The following is a 23950-nucleotide window of genomic DNA, read 5'->3' on the forward strand; positions in this document are numbered from 1 at the left end:
TTATAATATAATAATGATGATAAACGTATGTCGATGATAATGTTAAATTGTGATTTTATGTAAAGGAATGGATAATGATATGGACGATAGATGGATCGAAATATTAGTGATGAAGTTGTAAATGGGTTTTGGATTTTATGGAAGAAGATGAAAACAGAAGGTGACGAGTTAATAGAATTAGTAATTGAATATAAACAGAAATGACAAGACAGAAGAATGGTTTGGTAGTATGATGTGGGAACGAAAGGTTCTGAGTTCGAACCCAGGAACCTATAAGTCTTTTTAATTATTAAAGGCTGCTTTAAGAGGTGTAGGTCTGTTGGGCCAAAATTGGGCCGTGAAGCTAAACATTTCTGCTGGGCTTCTGTCTCCCTTTTGGGCCAGAGTGATATGATGAAGATATGGGTTATAGGCTTTTAATTCGATATTAAAACAGAAATGATTAATTGGAGTAGTGGTTAAGTGTGTTGAGTATAACTGAGAGGTCTCGAGTTCGAGTTTGGACAGTGGCGTTATTTTTTTTTAAAAAAAAAGCCTATTCTTGAGGTAGCATATTTATTATTATTCCTATTTTATTATTATTATTACTAACATGTTGTACATATATTTTTATTATCATTATATCTATTAACCTTATTATTTTTATTATTATTATGAATATTAAGAATATTATTATTATTATTATTATTATTATTATTATTATTATTATTATTATTATTATTATTATTATTATTATTATTATTATTATTATTATTATCATAACATTAATTAAATTATATATCTTATATATAATCTAACCTATTATAGGTATTAATATATTTATACATAAAAACATTAATATTAATACATTTTAAATATATATAAACTTAGTTGAATAATATTATATGTGTTAATGTATATAATTAATATAGGTTCGTGAATCCGAAGCCAACCCTACACTTGTTCAATGTCGTCATATGTATTTTTACTACAAAATACAATAGGTGAGTTCATTTGCTCCCTTTTACTCATTACATTTTTGGGCTGAGAATACATGCAATATTTTAATAACTGTTTTATAATATTTATATGCGTGAGTTCATTTGATTCCCTTTTACTCTTTACAATTTTGGGACTGAGAATACATGCGCTGCTTTATAACTGTTTTATAACTGCTTTATTAAATGCTTCTGAAATATATTTTGAACTGAGATGCTTTTATAAATGTTTGACGAGATAGACACAAGCAAAACATTCCTCGAGTGAATTATTATGTAGACAGAAGTTCTGTGGATTATTATTGAATTAGTTGGATGTGATAATTGCCACTAATTGTTGTGAATATTTTCCCCTGATTATTATTGCTTGGTAACCTAAGAATTAGAATCGGGTATGGCCCTAATTCACGCAAATCCTAAAGGTAGCTACCGGGTTTAACACCCCCACCCAGAATGTTCACTAGACGGAAGGGCTAGTGGGCGTGGTGTTTAGTACTTCGAAGTTTATTATTATTATACAGACGAGATGTTCTGTTTTGGGGATATTATTATGCGCATTATATGTTAAGGTCGGTTACCAAGCCAAGCAATGAATGAAAAGTGAATGTTATATATCGAGAGAATGATTTTATACACAGGTTATGTGTATGATATTTTTGTACACGAGATATTTGTATGGTTACTAAGATTTATGAAAATGGTTTTGTACACGAGATAGGTGTACTGTATTTAAATCTTGTGGTCTATCAAAATGATGAATTTTATTGTTTTATGATAAATCTATGAACTCACCAACTTTTTGGTTGACACTTGAAAGCATGTTTATTCTCAGGTATGAAAGAAATCTTCCGCTGTGCATTAGCTAATTTTAAAGACAGTATTTGGAGTCGATCATCGCAATGGAACCAGTTGTTGGTGACTTCGTCCAGATGGATTAGGACGGGTCTCTACAGTTACCTCTTATCACGTGCATATCATGTGAGAGTAAAAAGGTCATTTTATCCCTAACATCTATCTATATCACCACACCATCGCCTATCATTATTCTCCAAATCCATATCAACCCTAATTTCATCTTCATCACCATTCATTCATATCTTCATCATCGTTCATCCAAATCAACTCTAATTCCAAATTAATACTCATCATCATCGTTCATTCATCTTCATCTAGTAGCTTGTTCATCACCATAGTTCATCTTCATCCGGTTTGACTTTCTTTGACTTTTTAGTAGGTTTTGATTCTGAAGTGTTTTAATCAAATCTGAAAAAGTAGAAATGTTCACAATCATCTAGTGATCATTTCCTCAAAATTTCAGGGATTAATTTGTTCATTTGATAGGGTTTTTCTTAATTTTTGGGCCCGAAAAATATGACACAAAAACCGAATTTTTTTCTGACCTTGGTGATGTTTTTGGAAAAACTGAAAATGGAGATTTGTTGGTATGATTAAACCACATATTTCTGCAAGTTTTTGTCACTTAATTTGAAGTTTTTGTTTTTATCTATTATTTTATTTATGCAGATACAATTAGAGAAGGTAAAGAAGAAGATGAATCATCATGCGATCAGTTTACCATCTTTGAATGGTTTGAAAGAATTAAGATGGGTTTATTTGGTTTTTAATTTATTTGATGAAATACCTTTAATTTATTTGATGAAATACCTTATGATTAATTTATTCGACTCCATCTTCTAAATCAACACAATCTGATCCCAAGCAAGTTTGCAATTTTGTCTGTGATATATTCCATAATATACGTCAGTTATGACAGCTTTTAGTTAATAGTTGTTTTAGGGTTCCCTTTACTTACAATTGACTTGAAATTTGATAAGGACGTGATCTGTAGCTGAACGAAAATTTGTTTTTGCAATTAATGCAAATAAAATTAGTTGATATGAATTTTCTATCATGTTCTGTGCGTTTTTTTTTTTTTTTTTTTTTTTTGTGATAGAATGATAATTAATAAGTAGTGCTTAATTTGACGTGAAATTAGTTGAATGATGAAGATGAGATGATGAGGATGAGGGTGAAAAGATAAGTTAAATAATAAAGAAATAAAATAAAATAAAAAGACCAAATTACCCTCACATGCTTTGCACATGACTGAATAAGCGGCTGAAATTAACAGAATCTAGACGGGAGGACGAGGGATGTAGAATTATGATACATTAGGGACGAGGAATGCACAAAAAAAAGAAAAAGGACATGAAGTCAAATTTGATGTAAAGTTCAGGGACGAGGAATGAAATTTTATCAATAAATAAATAAATAATAAATAATAAATACTCCTTATTATATAAGTATGTATAAGTAAGTAAAAATAAAGACAAGGTGTAAAGCAAAAGAGACATCAATAACGTTATTTTCGGTCTCAAGGTCTTCCCCAAATTCATGCACTTCCTCTCTTCTTTTTCTTAACTGGGTTTCATTTTTCGCTCTCAAGGTCTTCCCCAAATTCATCCACTTCCTCTATTCTTTTTCTTAACTGGGTTTCAAACAGAATCTGGTCATCATTAGATCAAATTTTGTACTATATATCACTCTCATTTTTAGACTTATTCTAAAATTGTAAATGTAAATTATAAATTGTAAATGATATTAAATTAATTTATAATTGTTTACATGCATACAGACATACGCACGCCCTGCCAATTAATTTCACACTTAGTGATACCCTAACACCCAATTTTCCCGCTGTGTGAAATTATAGCGGAAATTTGGTTCTGTAAACTGATACTCTGAAAAATTTACAAGATTGGTGTGTTTTCAGGTAAGTTTTTCTAAAAATAATTTGGATATGATGTTTTTTATTCGAAGTTACAATCTTTTTAGGGTTTCCCATTTTTTTTTGCGTCTAGGGTTTTTTGGTTTTGATGCTGAGCTATCTACATTTGTTCTAATTATATGAATTAGTAGCATATAATTGTTGTGTATAGAGAATTTTAATAGACGTGATTTTATTTGGGTATTTTCGTGACTGTTAAAAACCCTAATTTGTAGATTTTGGGTCCTTTGTGACTTTTTGATTTATGAATCTGAAAATGTGTATAAATTTGATAGCTTTTAAATAAAAAACTTTTTATAAGAAATGCAAAGTTAAACATATTAGGGTATCAATTTGATTTTTCTAGTCACATGAATCTTTGAATTTGAATTATACTTTAATAAATGTCTTTTAACTCTTAATTCTATTCTATATGTAGTTTTAGGTATCATTTGTAATTAAAGTTTGTATCTTTGCAAAGTTTAACTTATACAGAAGTATTTAGTTGGTATTTCTTTTACTAGGGTTACCTTAAATGGTTTCTACAACCCTCTATCGGTGTTGCTAACTGGGTCAGAATAAATGCTCGTGCTATATTTAAAATTGTTCAATCGTTATGCGTTTTCATTTTAAATTGTTCAATCGTTGTAGGTTATGTTGCAGACGAGGATGAGTAGCTTAGCCGAGAGACTGCGTGTTAGATCAGATTCAAGGCCACGTTATAGCCTTGATGAATCCGACGATGACTCAGATCTGTTGCACGATAAATCCAAGAAAACTTATGAGAAGATTATCAGAGATGATTCGGTAATTTTCTTTTTTTTAGATCCTGCACATCACATATATATATTTCACTTGCATATTTATTGTGCTGTTGTCATTTTTAGAAAGAAGATTCATGTAACGCGTGTGGTGAATCTGGGAATCTACTCGTTTGTGAAACGATCGACATGGAAGTGCTTACTACCACCTCTAAAAGCTCCTTATCCTACTACATGGAAGTGTCCAAAATGTGTACGTACTGAATAATGTGACTATATATGAACAGCTCAATAATAATATTTTCATTATATTGATGTATTGTATATATTGTATATTATATATTGTAATTGCAGGTTAATCCTCTGAATGATGTAGAAAAAATATTGGACTGTGAAATGCGGCCCACGGTTGCCGATGATAGTGATGCATCATCTAAGGTTGGTTCGAAGCAGAATTTTGTAAAACAATATCTTGTTAAATGGAAAGGACTATCTTATCTCCACTGCACATGGTATAAACATGCATTTTAAGATTTTCTTTAAACTAAATTTAACTCCTACTTTTTTACATTTTATAACATCGTCCTGTATTTTAGTGTGCCTGAAAAGGAATTTATAAAAGCTTACAAGGAATTACCTCGTTTAAGGACAAGAGTTAACAATTTTTTCAAGCATATGCCAGTAGGAAACAGCTCAGATGACGATTTTGTTGCAATCAGGCCTGAATATACAATGGTTGATCGTATTCTTGCTTGCAAGTGAACTTTCTGAAAATGTATATATTAATATAAAATTTAATATATATGAATTAATGTATGAAATTTATGAATTAGGCAAGACGATGAGGAGAAGGAATATTTAGTAAAATGGGTAGGTCTTAATTATGATGAATGTTATTGGGAATCGGAGTCAGATATCTCATCGTTTCAACAACAAATCGAGAATTTTAATAGACTTCAGTCTAAACATCGCAAACTAAGGAAACAAAAAACTAACGCCCGTGATGACGTTGACCCGAAAAAGAAGTCAAAAGAATTTCAGCAATTTGAAAAAAGCCCTGAATTTCTTCCTGGAGGTAAACAAATTTAATTAATTTTGTAATTCTGATGTTACTTTTTACATTATTATCGTTTTTTCAAATTTTGGTAAGTGTTTATGGTGTAATCGTAGGTGACCTCCATCCATATCAGCTTGAAGGATTAAACTTCTTACGTTTTTCATGGTCTAAACAAACACATGTGATACTTGCAGACGAGATGGGTCTTGGTATGTATGTATATATGTATATATTGGTCTTCAAAATCTGAATGCTTTACATTTAATTTAATAATTAATTAATTATCATATAAAATTTCAGGAAAAACAATACAAAGTATTGCCTTTTTAGCATCTTTGTATGAAGAAAATGTCTCCCCACATTTAGTAGTAGCACCGTGATCATATATACATAGAATTGTATATGTATATTTTATTTGCTAAAGGCCGAGGGCAGAACTGCGCGAACTATAATGCAAGGTTATGGAGTGTTCGCTGAAAATAAGTATAGCAGTTATCTTTTCGCACTAGCAAATGACTGCGGTTTAATCCGCTGAGTTTTCGCGGACGGTTAAGTAACTCGCATACCGCGGATATCTTGAATACTATAAATAGGGAGCATGGCCTCTCATTTAGGGGTTGTTGATTCTCTGCCATTTTGCCCAAGCCTTTGTAATTTCCACTTGTGATCTTGCCCAAGGGATTTTTACACCGCGCAAAGGTGAATTATGCTAATTAACAATCAAGACCGGGTCGGGGTGGTTGATCACTTGATAGTTAAAGTGAAAGACGATCATCGGGGCCCAAAATAATCATCAAACATTCCATCCTCCATTGTAATCTTATTGCACTCAATCCGTAATTAAGTAACATCGCTAATTAAGGATTGATCAATTGGCGCCATCCGTGGGACACGTCTTACAAATTAAACTGAAAATTTTTTGTTTCGTCCCATCAAACAATTAATTCGTCGGTTTAATTTCAATCATGTTTTTGTTGTGATGATTTGCAGGTGCATACATCTAAAATCGGCGGTGAATTGCTTGATTGCTTAGAATAATGAGTAATATTGGAAATGATAGTGATATAGTGGTCGCTGTGCGAGCGAATGCCCAAAAAAGAGGAAAAAAGCGAAAGTCCGCTAAAATGTATCATAATTGGCAATTTGCGCCAATTAGTTTCCCGAAAATGCAGAGCGATGATTTCTCTGAAATGCCGATAGTGGTATCGTGCAAAATCGCGGAAGCTGACATCACAATCATGAAAGTCCATGTCGATAACGGCAGCAGCATCGATATTATTTACGAACAATGTTTCGCTCAACTGCCAGAAAGTATTAAAACGTACCTGCAAACAACCGCGGTTTCGTTAACCGGCTTTGCAGGAGAATCCTCATTACCTATAGGTGTTTTGCCATTAAACTTTGAGCTGGCTGATGTAAATGATGATGCTTTGGTGCGACAAGCACGGTTAGATTTTTATGTTATGCGAGCCTCATCTCGTTATAACATGCTGCTGGGAAGAACAGCTATAAGTAAATTTGGAATTGTCCCGTCCACAATTCATGGCATGATTAAGTTTCCAACATATAAAGGGGTTGCCACAATATGTTCAATGAGCATTATGCCTATTTGTGCGGCTGTTAACGTAAAAATCGCAGGGCAGGACCTTGTTGATGATGCGGATACTATGGAAATAATTAATCCCGCATATCCAGAGCAGAAAATCAAAGTAGGACGCAATGTTAGTGCGGATATTAGGAAACAAATCGTGCAATTACTTGTCCAATACATGGATGTTTTTGCTTGGTGCGAAAACGATATGACTGGTGTTCCGCGTCATTTTGCGGAACACATGCTCAATGTAAATCCAGCTCTAAAGCCTGTAGTGCAAAAGCGAAGGGGCATGGCCCCAGATCGTGTAAAATGGCTATGCGAAGAAGTAACAAAATTGGTAAGAGCTGGAATTCTCCGCGAAGTTCAATATCAATCATGGATTGCAAATCCAGTGTTGGTGAAAAAACCTGATGGTTCCTGGAGAATGTGTATTGATTACAAAGATTTGAATAAAGCGTGCCCCAAGGATAACTATTCGCTTCCAGAAATTGATTTAAAAGTGGAATCTTTACATGCTTTTCCATATAAATGTTTTCTGAACGCGGCAAGAGGTTATCATCAGATTCCTATGGCGCAAGAAGACGCAGATAAAACCGCATTTCATACGGGCAAAGGCATATATTGCTATATAATGATGCCTTTCAGTTTAATCAATGCGGGTGCTACATATCAACGGTTGATTGATACCGCGTTTGATAAACAAATAGGGCGTAATCTTGAAGCTTATGTAGATGATTTAGTCATCAAAAGCACGACGCAAGAGCGAATCATTGAAGATATGCGCGAAACATTTGACAAACTGCGAAAAATAAACATGAAGCTTAATCCGCTAAAATGTAGCTTTGGCGAAACTGAAGGAAAATTTTTGGGATATCTTGTTACAGAACAGGGTATTCAAGCTAATCCGAAAAAGATCGCGGCTATAGAAAATATGACCGCGCCAAAAACGGTTAAAGAAGTGCAAAGTTTGACGGAAAAACTAGCCGCATTAACGCGTTTCTTGTCTAAAGCTGCCGAAAGGTGTAGCGACCCCGACAAATCGTCAAATGACGGCGTCATCTACGTATGGTCCCATTACATGGTCGTAAGTCTTTATAACAAAGTTTGACCGAAAAGTATGTCGCATTCATTTCATAAATAAGGGTGTTTCAAAGTTTACAAAAGTAGTTTTCATAACAAGTACATAACAATGCTTAAAGTTTGTATGAAACACATGCGACACGATTAAAAGTAGTCAAAAAGACGCTCCACGTATGCAAGTATACTCGACATCCAATGCAAGTATCAAATAGTATGAGCGGAAGCATGTATCACCTAAGTTCAAGGACCTGAGAAAAACATAGAGAATCTGTCAACGAAAACGTTGGTGAAATCATAGGTTTAAACAAGTAAATGAGTAATAGTAAGTTGAACCACAAGATTTGCAACATCGATAAAGCCATAGTACATTCTAAAAGTTAATATTCACGAGCACCCAATTATCAAAGCTTAACGTTCCGTCCGTTGAATACCCCATCAATTAGTGCTAGAACAACACTGTTCCCGAAAATATATTTCATTCGTAAACGGTAGCGAACCGTTTGAATGAGGGTTTGTCAAACCCATATGGCCATATAACATAAGTTCTCGCTTACACCATCTGATGTAACTAATGATAATCGGATTGAGGATTTTCGTTCTAAACTCGTATGTAGAATGTTTGTTTTCCCGTTCTTGTGTTCACTTAGTTCAAAAGAATCGTTTATGTTTTCTCATCCCAAAAGTAAGTTCAAAAGAGTAAAAAGTGGGACTATGATCTCACCTTGTATGCACGAACCAAAAAGTACTTCGACAAGTAACGCGTGCAAAGAACAATGCTAGTCTTGACCTAAACAAATAGGTTGTATTAATAACGGTAACCACGATAGGTCAAAGATGTTCAATTAGTCCTATGGCTCGTTAAGACTCGATCATAATAGCATGTGAATCAAATTATCATGTTTCATGCAAGGTACAAGTATAAAAACATGTTAGAACGATTGCACAAATATTTGGTTAAGTTTGATTAAAAGTCAAACTTTGGTCGGTCAAAGTCAACGAAAGTCAACACGTTCGGGTCGGGTTCCGAACTATTTTTCTAATCTTAGAAATCATATATGAGCATGTTGGCCAAGTTACATGTTAATCGGAGGTGCGTAGCATGCCAAACATTATTCGAAATTTGACCAAGTTGGACAGAATCTGTCCACGTTATTCTGCGCGCCGCGCAGAAAGGGGGCGCGCCGCGCCACTTCCTGGGCAGAGAATCCTGGCCAGTTTTTCAAAGTGTGCACGAACCAAAACCTTTTCTAACACAACTCTTGACCCGCAAACACTTATAGCGCCTATCATACGTCGTTGGAAAGGTATTTTGACGAAGAATGCAACTAAACACATATCATCAATCAAACTTGCACTTAAAACAACCAAAAACCGTAATTAAACATTCATAATCAAAGTTTAAGTTCCAAAAACGCATTTTATGATTCGGGCAACCAATTTACATGTATGTTATGCCGTTTCGAAGGTAATCCAACACACATTGCAACAAAACACTTAACAACAATATCTCATAGCATTTGACGCATCAAAAGTTCATGTAAAGCTCATCAAACCCTAATCCAAAATCACAAATTCAACAATCTTGCATATGAAACTAATCCATGTCAACCTACATACCAATTTGAAGCTAGTGATGTTAGGAACACAATTAAAACATCAACTTTTAACATCTAACAACATATGATCATCCAAAATTCAAGAACAACACACCAAAATTCAAGTTCATGCTAGTTACACTAAAACAACGAGATCGAGCATATAAATCATATATTCGTGTTAGACTTGAGCCATAGACACTAATTAACACTTTTATAAGTTAAAAACATCAAGAACACAAAATCTAGTGATTTTAGAAAGTTACCCAAAATTGATGAAATCGGTATGGAAACGAAGAGGAGATCACGAGGAGTTCAAATATGCAATTTGTTTTGATCGAATCCTTCTTGAACGAATTTGGATGATGATTGAAGGTTTGAGGGTTTTGAGAGAAAAAGGTGAAGTATTATTTTTGGGGAGGTGATAGAATGAATGGAGAGGAAAGAGTTGACTAGTTGACCTAGTCATCTCTTTCTCCATTTGGCAACTTTAGTCCCTCAACTTAGGAAACGGGTACGGGAATTACCTAAACGAGATAATTCAAACGCGTATTAACGAGATGTGTTATAAACATATAACGGAACTTAAATAGTTAAACGGAAAAGTAAATGGAAAAAGGCGGGATGTTACATTACCTACACCTTAAAAGAAATTTCGTCCCGAAATTTAAGTAGGCGTAGTAGTCGTTGTTTCTTCCTCGAGATCTTGCGTTTCCGAATTCACGAATAGATGAGGATACTTCCCTTGCATTTGATCTTGTCTTTCCCAAGTAAACTCGGGTCCTCTTTTGGCATTCCAACGAACCTTGACAATTGGAATTCGGCTTTGTTTCAATGTCTTGACGGAGGTGTCTACAATTTCAACCGGTTCCTCCACAAAATGAAGTTTGTCATCGATAGTAAGTTCCTCGAGAGGGATGACGATATCGGGTTCGGCAAGACACTTTTTCAAGTTAGATACATGGAAGGTAGGATGAACGGAGCTCAATTGAGGCGGAAGATCTAAACGATAAGCAACGGTTCCAATACGCTCCAAGATTTCGAAAGGACCAATATACCGCGGATTTAGCTTCCCGCGTTTCCCAAAACGGATTACACCCTTCCAAGGTGCGACTTTTAACATTACTCGATCACCGATTTGAAATTCAAGATCGTTGCGTCGTTTGTCGGTATAGCTCTTTTGACGACTTCGGGCCGTCCTAAGCCTATCTCGGATTTGAACGATTTTCTCGGTGGTTTCGTGAATGAGTTCGGGTCCGGTGATTTGCACGTCGCCTACCTCGGCCCAACAAAGAGGTGAACGACATTTGCGGCCATATAGCGCTTCAAAAGGTGCGGCTTTAATACTCGCGTGATAACTATTGTTGTAAGAGAACTCGGCGAGAGGTAAGTGCTTGTCCCAAGCTTTTCCGAAATCAACCACGCAAGCTCGTAACATGTCCTCTAAGGTTTGAATTGTACGTTCGCTTTGTCCATCGGTTTGAGGATGATATGCGGTGCTCATGTCTAAACGCGTTCCCAACGCTTCTTGCAATGTACGCCAAAATCTAGAAACGAAACGGCCATCTCGGTCGGAGATAATCGATAATGGTACACCGTGTCGGGCTACGATCTCCTTAATGTAAAGTTGTGCAAGTTTCTCCATTTTGTCCGTTTCTTTCATGGCAAGGAAGTGTGCGGATTTGGTGAGACGGTCAACAATAACCCAAATGGTATCATAACCGCCCGTCGTTTTTGGTAGTTTTGTGATAAAATCCATCGTTATCCTTTCCCACTTCCATTGCGGGATTTCGGGTTGTTGAAGTAGTCCGGACGGTCTTTGGTGTTCGGCTTTGACCTTGGAACATGTCAAACACTTGGAAACATAAGTAGCTACGTCCCTTTTGATGTTCGGCCACCAATATAGTTGTTTAAGATCGTGGTACATCTTATTGGCACCGGGGTGAATCGAGTATCGTGACTTATGGGCTTCATCTAAAATAAGGCTTCGTAGGTCCCCATAACTAGGCACCCAAATTCTTCCGGCGAAATATCGGAGTCCGGTTTCTTTAACTTCGAATCGAGAGGTGAGGACGTTCAAGTGTTCGAGAGAGATGTTTTCATCCTTAAGAGCCTCATCTTGAGCTACCCGAATTTGGCTATTAAGGTTTGTGTGGATGGTGATGTTTAAGGCTCGGACACGAAGAGGCACCGCTCTTTCTTTTCGACTTAAGGCATCGGCTACTACATTTGCCTTCCCGGGATGGTAACGAAGCTCGCAATCGTAATCGTTTAAGGTTTCAATCCACCTTCGTTGTCTCATGTTTAGTTGCTTTTGATCGAAAATGTGTTGGAGGCTTTTGTGGTCGGTAAAGATAGTACTCTTGGTTCCATAAAGATAGTGTCTCCACATTTTAAGTGCAAAGACAACGGCTCCGAGTTCGAGATCATGTGTCGTATAGTTTCGTTCATGAATTTTGAGTTGTCGAGAAGCATAAGCAATGACTTTCGTTCGTTGCATCAATACACACCCAAAACCATGTTTTGAGGCATCGCAATATACAACAAAGTCATCATTGCCTTCGGGAAGTGACAAGATAGGAGCGGTGGTTAGCTTCGTTTTCAAGATTTGGAATGCGGATTCATGTTCGGTCGCCCAAATGAATTTCTTTCCCTTGTGAGTCAAGGCGGTTAGAGGACGTGCAACCAAAGAGAAATTTTCGATGAATCTACGATAGTACCCGGCGAGACCCAAAAATTGACGAATGTGAGTAGGAGTAGTAGGAGTCTCCCATTTGCTAATGGCTTCGATTTTCGATGGATCGACTTTAATACCTTGGTCACTTACAACATGACCAAGAAATTGAACTTCCTTTAACCAAAATTCACACTTGGAGAATTTGGCATAGAGTTGTTCTTGTCTTAAAAGTTCAAGCACAAGTCGGAGATGTTGTTCGTGCTCTTCTTCATTTTTAGAATAGATCAATATGTCATCGATGAACACAATAACGAATTTATCGAGATACGGTTTGCACACGCGGTTCATAAGATCCATGAATACCGCCGGTGCGTTAGTGAGACCAAATGGCATGACAAGGAATTCATAACTACCATAACGAGTTCGGAAAGCGGTTTTGGAGACATCTTCCCCCTTAACTCTCAATTGATGATAACCCGAGCGGAGATCGATTTTCGAATATATACAAGACCCTTGTAGTTGATCAAAGAGGTCATCGATGCGAGGAAGAGGATATCGGTTCTTAACCGTCAATTTATTTAGTTCGCGATAATCAATGCACATTCGTAGGGATCCGTCTTTCTTTTTAACAAACAAAATCGGAGCGCCCCAAGGTGAATGGCTAGGTTGGATAAAACCACGATCAAGTAGTTCTTGGATTTGACTTTGCAATTCTTGCATTTCAGATGGAGCGAGTCTATATGGTGCACGCGCTACGGGTGCGGCTCCCGGAATAAGATCGATTTGGAATTCAACCGGTCGATGAGGCGGAAGACCCGGCAATTCATCGGGAAATACATCGGAATAGTCACTAACAATTGGCACATCATCGATGTGCTTCTCATCGGACTCGACTTTCTTAACGTGGGCAAGGATCGCAAAACAACCCTTACGGAGTAGTTTTCTAACTTTAAGGCACGAAACGAGGTTGAGTCTGGTGCAACTCTTATCGCCATAAACAATCAAAGGTTCACCATTCTCGATAGGAATTCGGATTGCGTTAAGATCACAAAGAATGTGAGATTTCGTTTTGACTAACCAATTCATACCGATTATTACATCAAAGCTTCCTAGTTCCATGGGTATCAAGTCAATTTCAAATTCTTTACCCAAAATGTTCAAAGTACACCCCCGGTAATATTTGTCGGCACTTAAGAGTTTTCCGTCGGCCACTTCGATGGAATAAGTAGTATCTAAAGGGTGTGGTGGAGTGCAAAGGGTAGGAGCTAAAGTCTTGGACACAAAACATTTATCGGCACCCGAATCGAATAAGCAAGTAACATAAGAGTTGTTGAGAAGAAACGTACCCGTGACTAGTTCGTTGTCATCTCGGGCTTCCTCGGTGTTGATGTTAAAGGCTCGGCCTCGGTTGTTGGGGTTGGTTTTCTTTTTCGGGCATTCGTTCTTATAATGGCCCGTTTGGCCACACTCGTAACAAGTGACCGTTTTTGGAGGATTGGGCCCCTTTCGAGCGACGGGGGCGGTGCTTGTGCAATTGTTGGCCCTATGACCAACTCCTTGGCAACGGTGACAAATTAGCTTGTTACATTCGCCGTAATGATGTTTGTGGCACTTGTTGCACAAAGGTAAGTTTCCGACATAACCCTTCTTGCCGTCGTTGTTGAAGGGCTTTTTGGTGAAGGTGTTGTTGTTGTAGTTGGTTGGTGGAGTGGCTTCCCATTTCCTTTTGTTGCCACCCGACTTGTCCTCGGTCTTAGGAGCCGGCGCTACGATTTCATCAACCGTTTCAATTAGTTGGCGAGCCATGTTCATAGCGGCTTGATGAGTAGTGGGTTTGGATGACATCACCCCTTGTTTGATGCTTTTTGGAAGACCGAGCATGTAGAGCTCAATCCTTTGAGATTCGGGGTTAACAAGATTAGGACACATCAAGGATAGTTCGGCGAAGCGTTGATTATAAGCCTTAAGATCGTTTCCGACCGCCTTCAAAGCTCTTAGTTCTTCCTCGAGCTTTCGGGTTTCTTCGCGCGGAAAGTATTCGACAATCATCTTTTCCTTCAAGTCGGCCCAAGAGAGGGCATGAGCTTCATCGGTACCCACCGATTGAACATAGGTGTTCCACCAAGTGAGAGCAACACCGGAGAACGTGTGGGTGGAGTATTTGACCTTGTCTTGATCCCGACAACCGCTTATGCTAAAGACGGCCTCGGTTTGTTCAAACCAACGAGTAAGCACAACCGGTCCACCGGTTCCATCATAAGTGTGAGGTTTGCACCCCATGAAAGCTTTGTAGGAGCATCCCTCGTTTGAGTTACCGGCCCCATTGTTGTTGTTGTTGTTGTTGTTGTGGTTGTTGTTATTGTTATTGTTGTTGGAAGAGTGACCGGCCATGGCCGCATCTACGGCGGTAGCTATCATCCGTTCGAGAGCTTGTTCGGGAGTTTCATTGCGGCGTACACGACGAGGAGCCATTGTTCCTTCAAAACAAAAGAATACCGTTGGTTAGTATTCTAAATGATACTAACCGTGATATGGGATAAAGATAGAGAGAAAATTATCCTTGACCCGCCTTAAATTCTTTATGTCATAATGTCGGTATGTTCATATGAGTCACCGTAATATAATTTCCGGGAATTATATTACCCTAATTCATATGTGCATTCGACATTACATCATATAGTCAAGGTGGCGTGTCAATTAAATTATACAACGCAAGATTTAGATAGGATAAGAGTAGGTATGAGTAAGAGAGTTCGAGTATAAATGCACAAATAGTCAAGTAATTCCTACGTCAAGTCTATATGCCGGTTGTAGTCTAGACTCACCAATGTACCCTATGACTCGGGGTTGACACCAATGAACTCTAAATCCCTACAACCAAGGCTCTGATACCACTTGTAGCGACCCCGACAAATCGTCAAATGACGGCGTCATCTACGTATGGTCCCATTACATGGTCGTAAGTCTTTATAACAAAGTTTGACCGAAAAGTATGTCGCATTCATTTCATAAATAAGGGTGTTTCAAAGTTTACAAAAGTAGTTTTCATAACAAGTACATAACAATGCTTAAAGTTTGTATGAAACACATGCGACACGATTAAAAGTAGTCAAAAAGACGCTCCACGTATGCAAGTATACTCGACATCCAATGCAAGTATCAAATAGTATGAGCGGAAGCATGTATCACCTAAGTTCAAGGACCTGAGAAAAACATAGAGAATCTGTCAACGAAAACGTTGGTGAAATCATAGGTTTAAACAAGTAAATGAGTAATAGTAAGTTGAACCACAAGATTTGCAACATCGATAAAGCCATAGTACATTCTAAAAGTTAATATTCACGAGCACCCAATTATCAAAGCTTAACGTTCCGTCCGTTGAATACCCCATCAATTAGTGCTAGAACAACACTGTTCCCGAAAATATATTTCATTCGTAAACGGTAGCGAACCGTTTGAATGAGGGTTTGTCAAACCCATATGGCCATATAACATAAGTTCTCGCTTACACCATCTGATGTAACTAATGATAATCGGATTGAGGATTTTCGTTCTAAACTCGTATGTAGAATGTTTGTTTTCCCGTTCTTGTGTTCACTTAGTTCAAAAGAATCGTTTATGTTTTCTCATCCCAAAAGTAAGTTCAAAAGAGTAAAAAGTGGGACTATGATCTCACCTTGTATGCACGAACCAAAAAGTACTTCGACAAGTAACGCGTGCAAAGAACAATGCTAGTCTTGACCTAAACAAATAGGTTGTATTAATAACGGTAACCACGATAGGTCAAAGATGTTCAATTAGTCCTATGGCTCGTTAAGACTCGATCATAATAGCATGTGAATCAAATTATCATGTTTCATGCAAGGTACAAGTATAAAAACATGTTAGAACGATTGCACAAATATTTGGTTAAGTTTGATTAAAAGTCAAACTTTGGTCGGTCAAAGTCAACGAAAGTCAACACGTTCGGGTCGGGTTCCGAACTATTTTTCTAATCTTAGAAATCATATATGAGCATGTTGGCCAAGTTACATGTTAATCGGAGGTGCGTAGCATGCCAAACATTATTCGAAATTTGACCAAGTTGGACAGAATCTGTCCACGTTATTCTGCGCGCCGCGCAGAAAGGGGGCGCGCCGCGCCACTTCCTGGGCAGAGAATCCTGGCCAGTTTTTCAAAGTGTGCACGAACCAAAACCTTTTCTAACACAACTCTTGACCCGCAAACACTTATAGCGCCTATCATACGTCGTTGGAAAGGTATTTTGACGAAGAATGCAACTAAACACATATCATCAATCAAACTTGCACTTAAAACAACCAAAAACCGTAATTAAACATTCATAATCAAAGTTTAAGTTCCAAAAACGCATTTTATGATTCGGGCAACCAATTTACATGTATGTTATGCCGTTTCGAAGGTAATCCAACACACATTGCAACAAAACACTTAACAACAATATCTCATAGCATTTGACGCATCAAAAGTTCATGTAAAGCTCATCAAACCCTAATCCAAAATCACAAATTCAACAATCTTGCATATGAAACTAATCCATGTCAACCTACATACCAATTTGAAGCTAGTGATGTTAGGAACACAATTAAAACATCAACTTTTAACATCTAACAACATATGATCATCCAAAATTCAAGAACAACACACCAAAATTCAAGTTCATGCTAGTTACACTAAAACAACGAGATCGAGCATATAAATCATATATTCGTGTTAGACTTGAGCCATAGACACTAATTAACACTTTTATAAGTTAAAAACATCAAGAACACAAAATCTAGTGATTTTAGAAAGTTACCCAAAATTGATGAAATCGGTATGGAAACGAAGAGGAGATCACGAGGAGTTCAAATATGCAATTTGTTTTGATCGAATCCTTCTTGAACGAATTTGGATGATGATTGAAGGTTTGAGGGTTTTGAGAGAAAAAGGTGAAGTATTATTTTTGGGGAGGTGATAGAATGAATGGAGAGGAAAGAGTTGACTAGTTGACCTAGTCATCTCTTTCTCCATTTGGCAACTTTAGTCCCTCAACTTAGGAAACGGGTACGGGAATTACCTAAACGAGATAATTCAAACGCGTATTAACGAGATGTGTTATAAACATATAACGGAACTTAAATAGTTAAACGGAAAAGTAAATGGAAAAAGGCGGGATGTTACAAAAGGCAGTTGCCATTTTTCAAAACTCTAAAAGGGTGCTTGAAGCAAAAGAATTTTGTTTGGTCCAGTGAAGCAGAAACCGCGTTTCAAGAGATGAAAAAGTTATTGAAAACTTTGCCTACACTAACAGCGCCAGTTCAGAGCGAAATTCTTTATCTTTATATCTCAGTGGCAAACGAAGCTTTCGGTTCAGTTTTGATCGCGGAAAGGAACAAAATACAAAAGCCGGTGTATTTTGTTAGTAAAGCTCTTACGGGAAGTGAAATAAACTATGCGCCGATTGAAAAGTTTGTGTATGCGCTTATTTTAACAACGCGAAGGTTACGAAGGTATTTTCAAGGGCATCCAGTGCATGTATTAACTAATATGCCAATCAAGCAAGTCTTTACCAAACCAGAGATATCTGGTAGACTCGCATTGTGGGCAGTAGAATTAGGTGCTTATCAAATATCTTACCTTCCGCGTAGTGCTGAAAAAGGTCAGGTTATGGTGGATTATCTCGCTGAACTGTCTGGCGAGTTAGAGTTGACTAATGAGCGAACCGCGCTAAAACCATTACTAGGTGAAACTTGGGATTTGTTTACTGATGGCGCTTCGTGCGCAGAAGGTGCAGGTGCGGGTTTGGTTTTGGCAAGCCCATGTGGTGAGGAGCATACATATGCATTGCGGTTTAATTTTGATGTGACAAATAATGAGGCCGAATATGAAGCATTGCTCGCAGGCTTAAATATTGCGCGAAAAATGAATATTGTTAAGCTGCGTGTATTCACAGATTCGCAGTTAGTAGCGAATCAGTTTAATGGATCTTTTGAAGCACATGATCCCTCTATGCAGAAATACTTGCAGCTATTGAAAGAAATGGCAGCGCGATTTGAGCATTTTGAACTCGCACAAGTGCCAAGAAACCAAAACAAAAAGGCGGATGCGTTGAGCAAATTGGCTGCTTTAACGTTCTCGCACTTTTAAAAATAAGTATGGGTTGAGGAATTACCAAGTAAATCAATAGATAGTAACTTAATGGTCGCATCTGTTACAGAAGAACAGCCAAACTGGATGAACCCAATTCTACAATATATCCGTAATGATATTCTGCCAGGTGATAGTCTCGAAGCTCGTTTAGTAAGAGAGCGAGCACCGATGTATATCATTCAAGTTGGTATCTTATATCGCAAATCATATTGCGGACCAATGATGCGTTGTGTTGGCCCAATCGAGGCAGAAATGATTATAGAAGAAGTGCATAATGGTACTTGTGCACTGCATTCAGACTACAAAACTATCGCCGCGAAAATTATGCGAATGGGATACTTTTGGCCATCCCTATACCGCGATGTAGCGAAAATTGTTGAACGCTGTAAAAATTGCCAAAGGCATGCTCCGCAGAATAGAATGCCGCGGCATGATATGATTCCTGTTAATTCACCATGGCCGTTTAATAAATGGGCTATTGACATTGTAGGGCCATTTCCTGCCGGGCCTGGAAATGTTAAATTCCTGATTGTCGCAATCGATTACTTTACCAAATGGGTTGAAGCTTAAGGCGGTTCGCACTATTACTGGTGTACAAGTGCGAAATTTTGTATGGGAATACATTGTTTGCCGATTTGGCATTCCGCGAGAATTGGTTAGGGATAATGGTGCTCAAATAGCGAAAGATCCTTTTAATACATGGTGCACTGATTTAAATATCGTACAAAAGTTTACGTCAGTGGCGCACCCACAAGCTAATGGTTTATGTGAAGTAACCAACCGCGATATAGTAAGCGGTATTAAAAAGAGGCTGTGCGAAAAGTGAACTGGCTGGGTAGATGAATTACCCAATGTGTTATGGGCACATCACACAACATTTAAGAAAAGCACGGGGGAAACACCTTTTAGCTTGGTATATGGTTCTGAGGCAGTAGTTCCCGCAGAAATTCTGGTACCAACGCATAGAATAGTTAACTTTGAAGAAGAAGCGAATGATGCTGTGTTGAGCGAAAACCTGAATTTCATTGAGGAGCGGAGGTTAATGGCTGCTATCAGAGAAGTGAATAATAAGCAGCAAATTGCTAAGTATTATAACAAAAAAGTGCGTGCGTTGTCTTTCGCTATAGGCGAATGGGTGCTGCGAAACAATGAAGCAAGCAGAGCAGAAAAGCTTGGCAAATTAGGTCATAATTGGGAAGGCCCTTATCAAATTGCGGCAATTAATGCTGCAGGTTCATATAAGCTCGCGGATATGAAAGGGCGAATTTTACCTAATGCGTGGCATGCCGTTTTGTTAAAGCGATATTACGCGTAGCTTTGCGAAAAACTATCAAGGATATATGAACAAAGTGCTAAATTGGATTTAAGGCATATGGCTGATATACTTATTAGGTGTTTTTGTTTTTAATTTTTTGCAAGTCTTGATCACGCTTGTAGGAATTTTAAAAATAAACACTTGTAAAAGTACGCGAAAAGTTTATTTGTGAAATGCGAATTATTATGAAATGTTTTACAGTTTGTTTCATAATGCTATAGTATTTCGCAGTGTTTAAATAGCAAAGTGATGAAATTGCCCACTTTTGCATGTGAATTATTGCGAAAGGAATTTTATATCCTAAGTATTTGATTTTGCCAATGCTTAGATGCTTCGCAATGCTGATTAATTGCCTAAGGATCGTTTCGACGGACTTAGAAGATTCATAACGTATAAGCATATATGCATACAGATTGTTTCGCAAAAGTACGCATTTATTATGTGCACAATAATATATGTTGGAAATTGCAAAGGACAAGTTTGTGTTATGAATATTGTTGATAAAAGCGCTATATAAATAAATAGTACTCGCGAATAAATATGAAAAAATAAAGTTTCATTGATAATCTCTGCGCGCTAATTTCTACAATATTTTATTCTAGCTTAGATAAGTCAAGCTCAAAGATGTCTTTTAAAGTGGCATCATCTTGTTGACTTATTGCAGTAACTTTGTCGATTGGAATATCCGCTAAGCTTGCTTGTGTAGTAGCAGCTGCTTCACGTGCCTCTGCAAGTGAACAAACGCGATCTCCAATGGCGGGAGGCAGAGGATCTGGTATGGTGCAACGTGGAGCAATTTCATCCAGAAACTCTACTCTCTCGCGTAGTCGTAAGGCAGCTGCATAAGTGGAAAACAGAACATTCACGGGACGTGAATTGAGAACCTTTTTAGCAAACTCCGGTAGGTGTTGGCGGAGTTGCGTGAACTCAAGCTTCGCGGAAGCTGCTGCGGCCACAGCAGTGTCTCTCTCTGCAGTAAGCCTTGAAACCTCCTCTTGCAATGAAGAGATTGTGGTTTCAAAATTCTTTTGTTTGTCAGCTGCAGTAGACACTTGTAGCTTCAATTCATCTACCGCGGTTTTGGCCGCGGTGAGCTCATAGGAGAGATCAACACAGCGTTTCTCGCTGTTTTCAGCCTTGATTCTCTTAGCATTGTACTTCTGCTGTTCAGCTCCAAGCACATTGAAAAATTGTTCTTGCCGGCATATCATATCGTACGCCGAGTTGAAGCACATGTAGAAATTTTGAATAAAACTGTTGTGCGCATCAAGCGCAGAAAGTTTGGAGAATTCGCGGCGAAGCTCGCCGGGGATTGCTAACTTCATTTGTTGGCGCTGATCCAGAGCAGCGCCAGCTGATGCATAAGTATATCCCGATAGACCATCAATCCGCACCCCATAAGAGTCAAGGGGAGTGCGGAACAGTTCCGTGATTTGTGCCGCAGAATCAGGGCTAGGAAAAACTGGATTGAAAGGCGAGCCTCCTGCAAAACAATGTAATTATTATAATAGCAACAATAAATATTACAAAAACTGGCATGAATCAAAGATGATTGCGTTATACCAGTTTGTTGATCTCCTTCACAATCTGATGTGATTGGATTATCGTATAAAGGAGTGCTTTGTTTGAGTTTCTTGCTCTGCGATGTTGGTGGTGTTTGCACCGGTCGTTTTGTGGAACTTGGTTGCGATGTCGGTGATTTTGAGGTTAAATCAACAATGGGAATAGCCTGTTTCTCCTGTTTGATTTGATGCTCGGTAGATGCCGACGATTTAGCCTCCGGGCTCGTTAACAACTTTGTAATTAAAGCTTTAGGATCCACCTTACGATCGACCTCGTCAATTTTCATTTTTGATTAAAGTGGAAAAGCTGTGTTTGAAGAACTTGTAAAGGTTAATAGCGAATGTATACAAGTGCGAATTGTGGTAGAGAAAGCAAGTAGAAAATTAGTGATTGAGAATCACGATATATATAGGGGAAATAAGGGTGGTAAACGTTTGTATTAATTATCCGTTGTGATAACTCAAACGGTAATTTTTGTCTTGCAACGGTAACTAAGTAAATGCGAAAATGACTAAGCACGGATGATGGTTGCAAAAACTGCGCATTTTTAGAGTTTATCATGATACATCTGCTTTGCGATATGTATCATAATAAACTGGGGGGGCTTGATCATATGCATAGAATTGTATATGTATATTTTATTTGCTAAAGGCCGAGGGCAGAACTGCGCGAACTATAATGCAAGGTTATGGAGTGTTCGCTGAAAATAAGTATAGCAGTTATCTTTTCGCACTAGCAAATGACTGCGGTTTAATCCGCTGAGTTTTCGCGGACGGTTAAGTAACTCGCATACCGCGGATATCTTGAATACTATAAATAGGGAGCATGGCCTCTCATTTAGGGGTTGTTGATTCTCTGCCATTTTGCCCAAGCCTTTGTAATTTCCACTTGTGATCTTGCCCAAGGGATTTTTACACCGCGCAAAGGTGAATTATGCTAATTAACAATCAAGACCGGGTCGGGGTGGTTGATCACTTGATAGTTAAAGTGAAAGACGATCATCGGCGCCCAAAATAATCATCAAACATTCCATCCTCCATTGTAATCTTATTGCACTCAATCCGTAATTAAGTAACATCGCTAATTAAGGATTGATCACACCGCTTTCTACATTGCGTAATTGGGAGCGTGAATTTGCCACATGGGCCCCTCATATGAACGTCGCAAGTCTTACAATCTTTTAAATCTTTTAAACATTTAGTTATGTTATTATGTTATGTTACTATCTATTCGGGTTTAATAAGATCACATTGTAGGTTATGTATGTTGGAACACTTGCTGCTCGTAATGTCATAAAAGAATACGAATTTTATTTCCCGAAGTCTCAAAAAAAGGACAAGAAGAAAAAGTAAGTAAGCAAGATAGGATTAAATTCGATGTGCTATTCACATCTTATGAAATAATCAACATAGATAATGGGTCGTTGAAGGCAATAAGCTGGGAGACCATGGTACGTGTTTGACTTTTATAAGTCAATGCTATGATCATCTGCGTGTTTATTTACTGATTTATTTTTTTTTTTTAATTTTTTTTTTTTTTTTTTTAATTTGTAGATCGTGGATGAAGGCCATAGACTTAAGAATAAGGATTCAAAGTTGTTTTCTGCATTGAAGCAGTTCGATACCAGACATCGTACGTTATTGACTGGAACCCCTCTTCAGGTTTGTTTTATTTTATCACCGTTCATTTTATTTAAGGCCTTTCTATATAAAAATATAAGTATTAAGTATGTTTTTCTTGGTTTTAAATATTGTCATAAATTGTGAATGTCTTCTAGAACAATTTGGATGAGCTGTTCATGCTTATGCACTTTCTTGATGCTGGGAAGGTTAGTTTTACTTCAACTTTTGGGTACCGATTGTTTGTATTAAAGCTTCTCTAATGTATGCTTCAAATTCGGTAACTATATTTGATTATATAACATGACTGGTCAATACCAATTAAAGCTTCTCCAATGTATGCTTTAATACCGATAAGTTGCGCTTTTTACATCTTCAAGGGGGATTTGTAAGTGAGAAAAGACATTGAGTAAAGACATAATTCTGTGTAGATTTTGATTAGAGGTTTTGAACCTATCTGAAAGTGTTAAATGGTGTTAGGAAGTTAGTAGATATTTTTGATCTGGTAATGAAGGGTGCAAGTAAGTTGGGTCAACTTAGTTTTGAGGTACTTCAAAAACATCATAAAGTATCCACTAATCAATTAAGGATTGTAAACATAGTTGGGTCAACTTATGTCTCAAGATACAGAGTCATTATGTCAGATAATATGTGTTACTGTTAACTATTCATGTGCACTAATATATCTCAACTTGATAAAGTTGACCCAACATATTAATCAAGTTGATCCACTCCTTTAAACACATATTGATCTAGTTGATCTAACATATTTTTATTTTATGTAAAATATAAAAA

The 23950-nt window shown here is 37.5% G+C and overlaps 1 pseudogene; it reads left to right on the forward strand.

The window, feature by feature from the left end:
• Window positions 1-4413: 4413 nt before the first annotated feature.
• Window positions 4414-23533, forward strand: LOC139877871 (CHD3-type chromatin-remodeling factor PICKLE-like; annotated as a pseudogene).
• Window positions 23534-23950: the final 417 nt, after the last annotated feature.

The sequence above is a fragment of the Rutidosis leptorrhynchoides genome, chromosome 11 (genome assembly GCF_046630445.1).
Source record: "Rutidosis leptorrhynchoides isolate AG116_Rl617_1_P2 chromosome 11, CSIRO_AGI_Rlap_v1, whole genome shotgun sequence".
Lineage (NCBI taxonomy): Eukaryota > Viridiplantae > Streptophyta > Magnoliopsida > Asterales > Asteraceae > Rutidosis > Rutidosis leptorrhynchoides.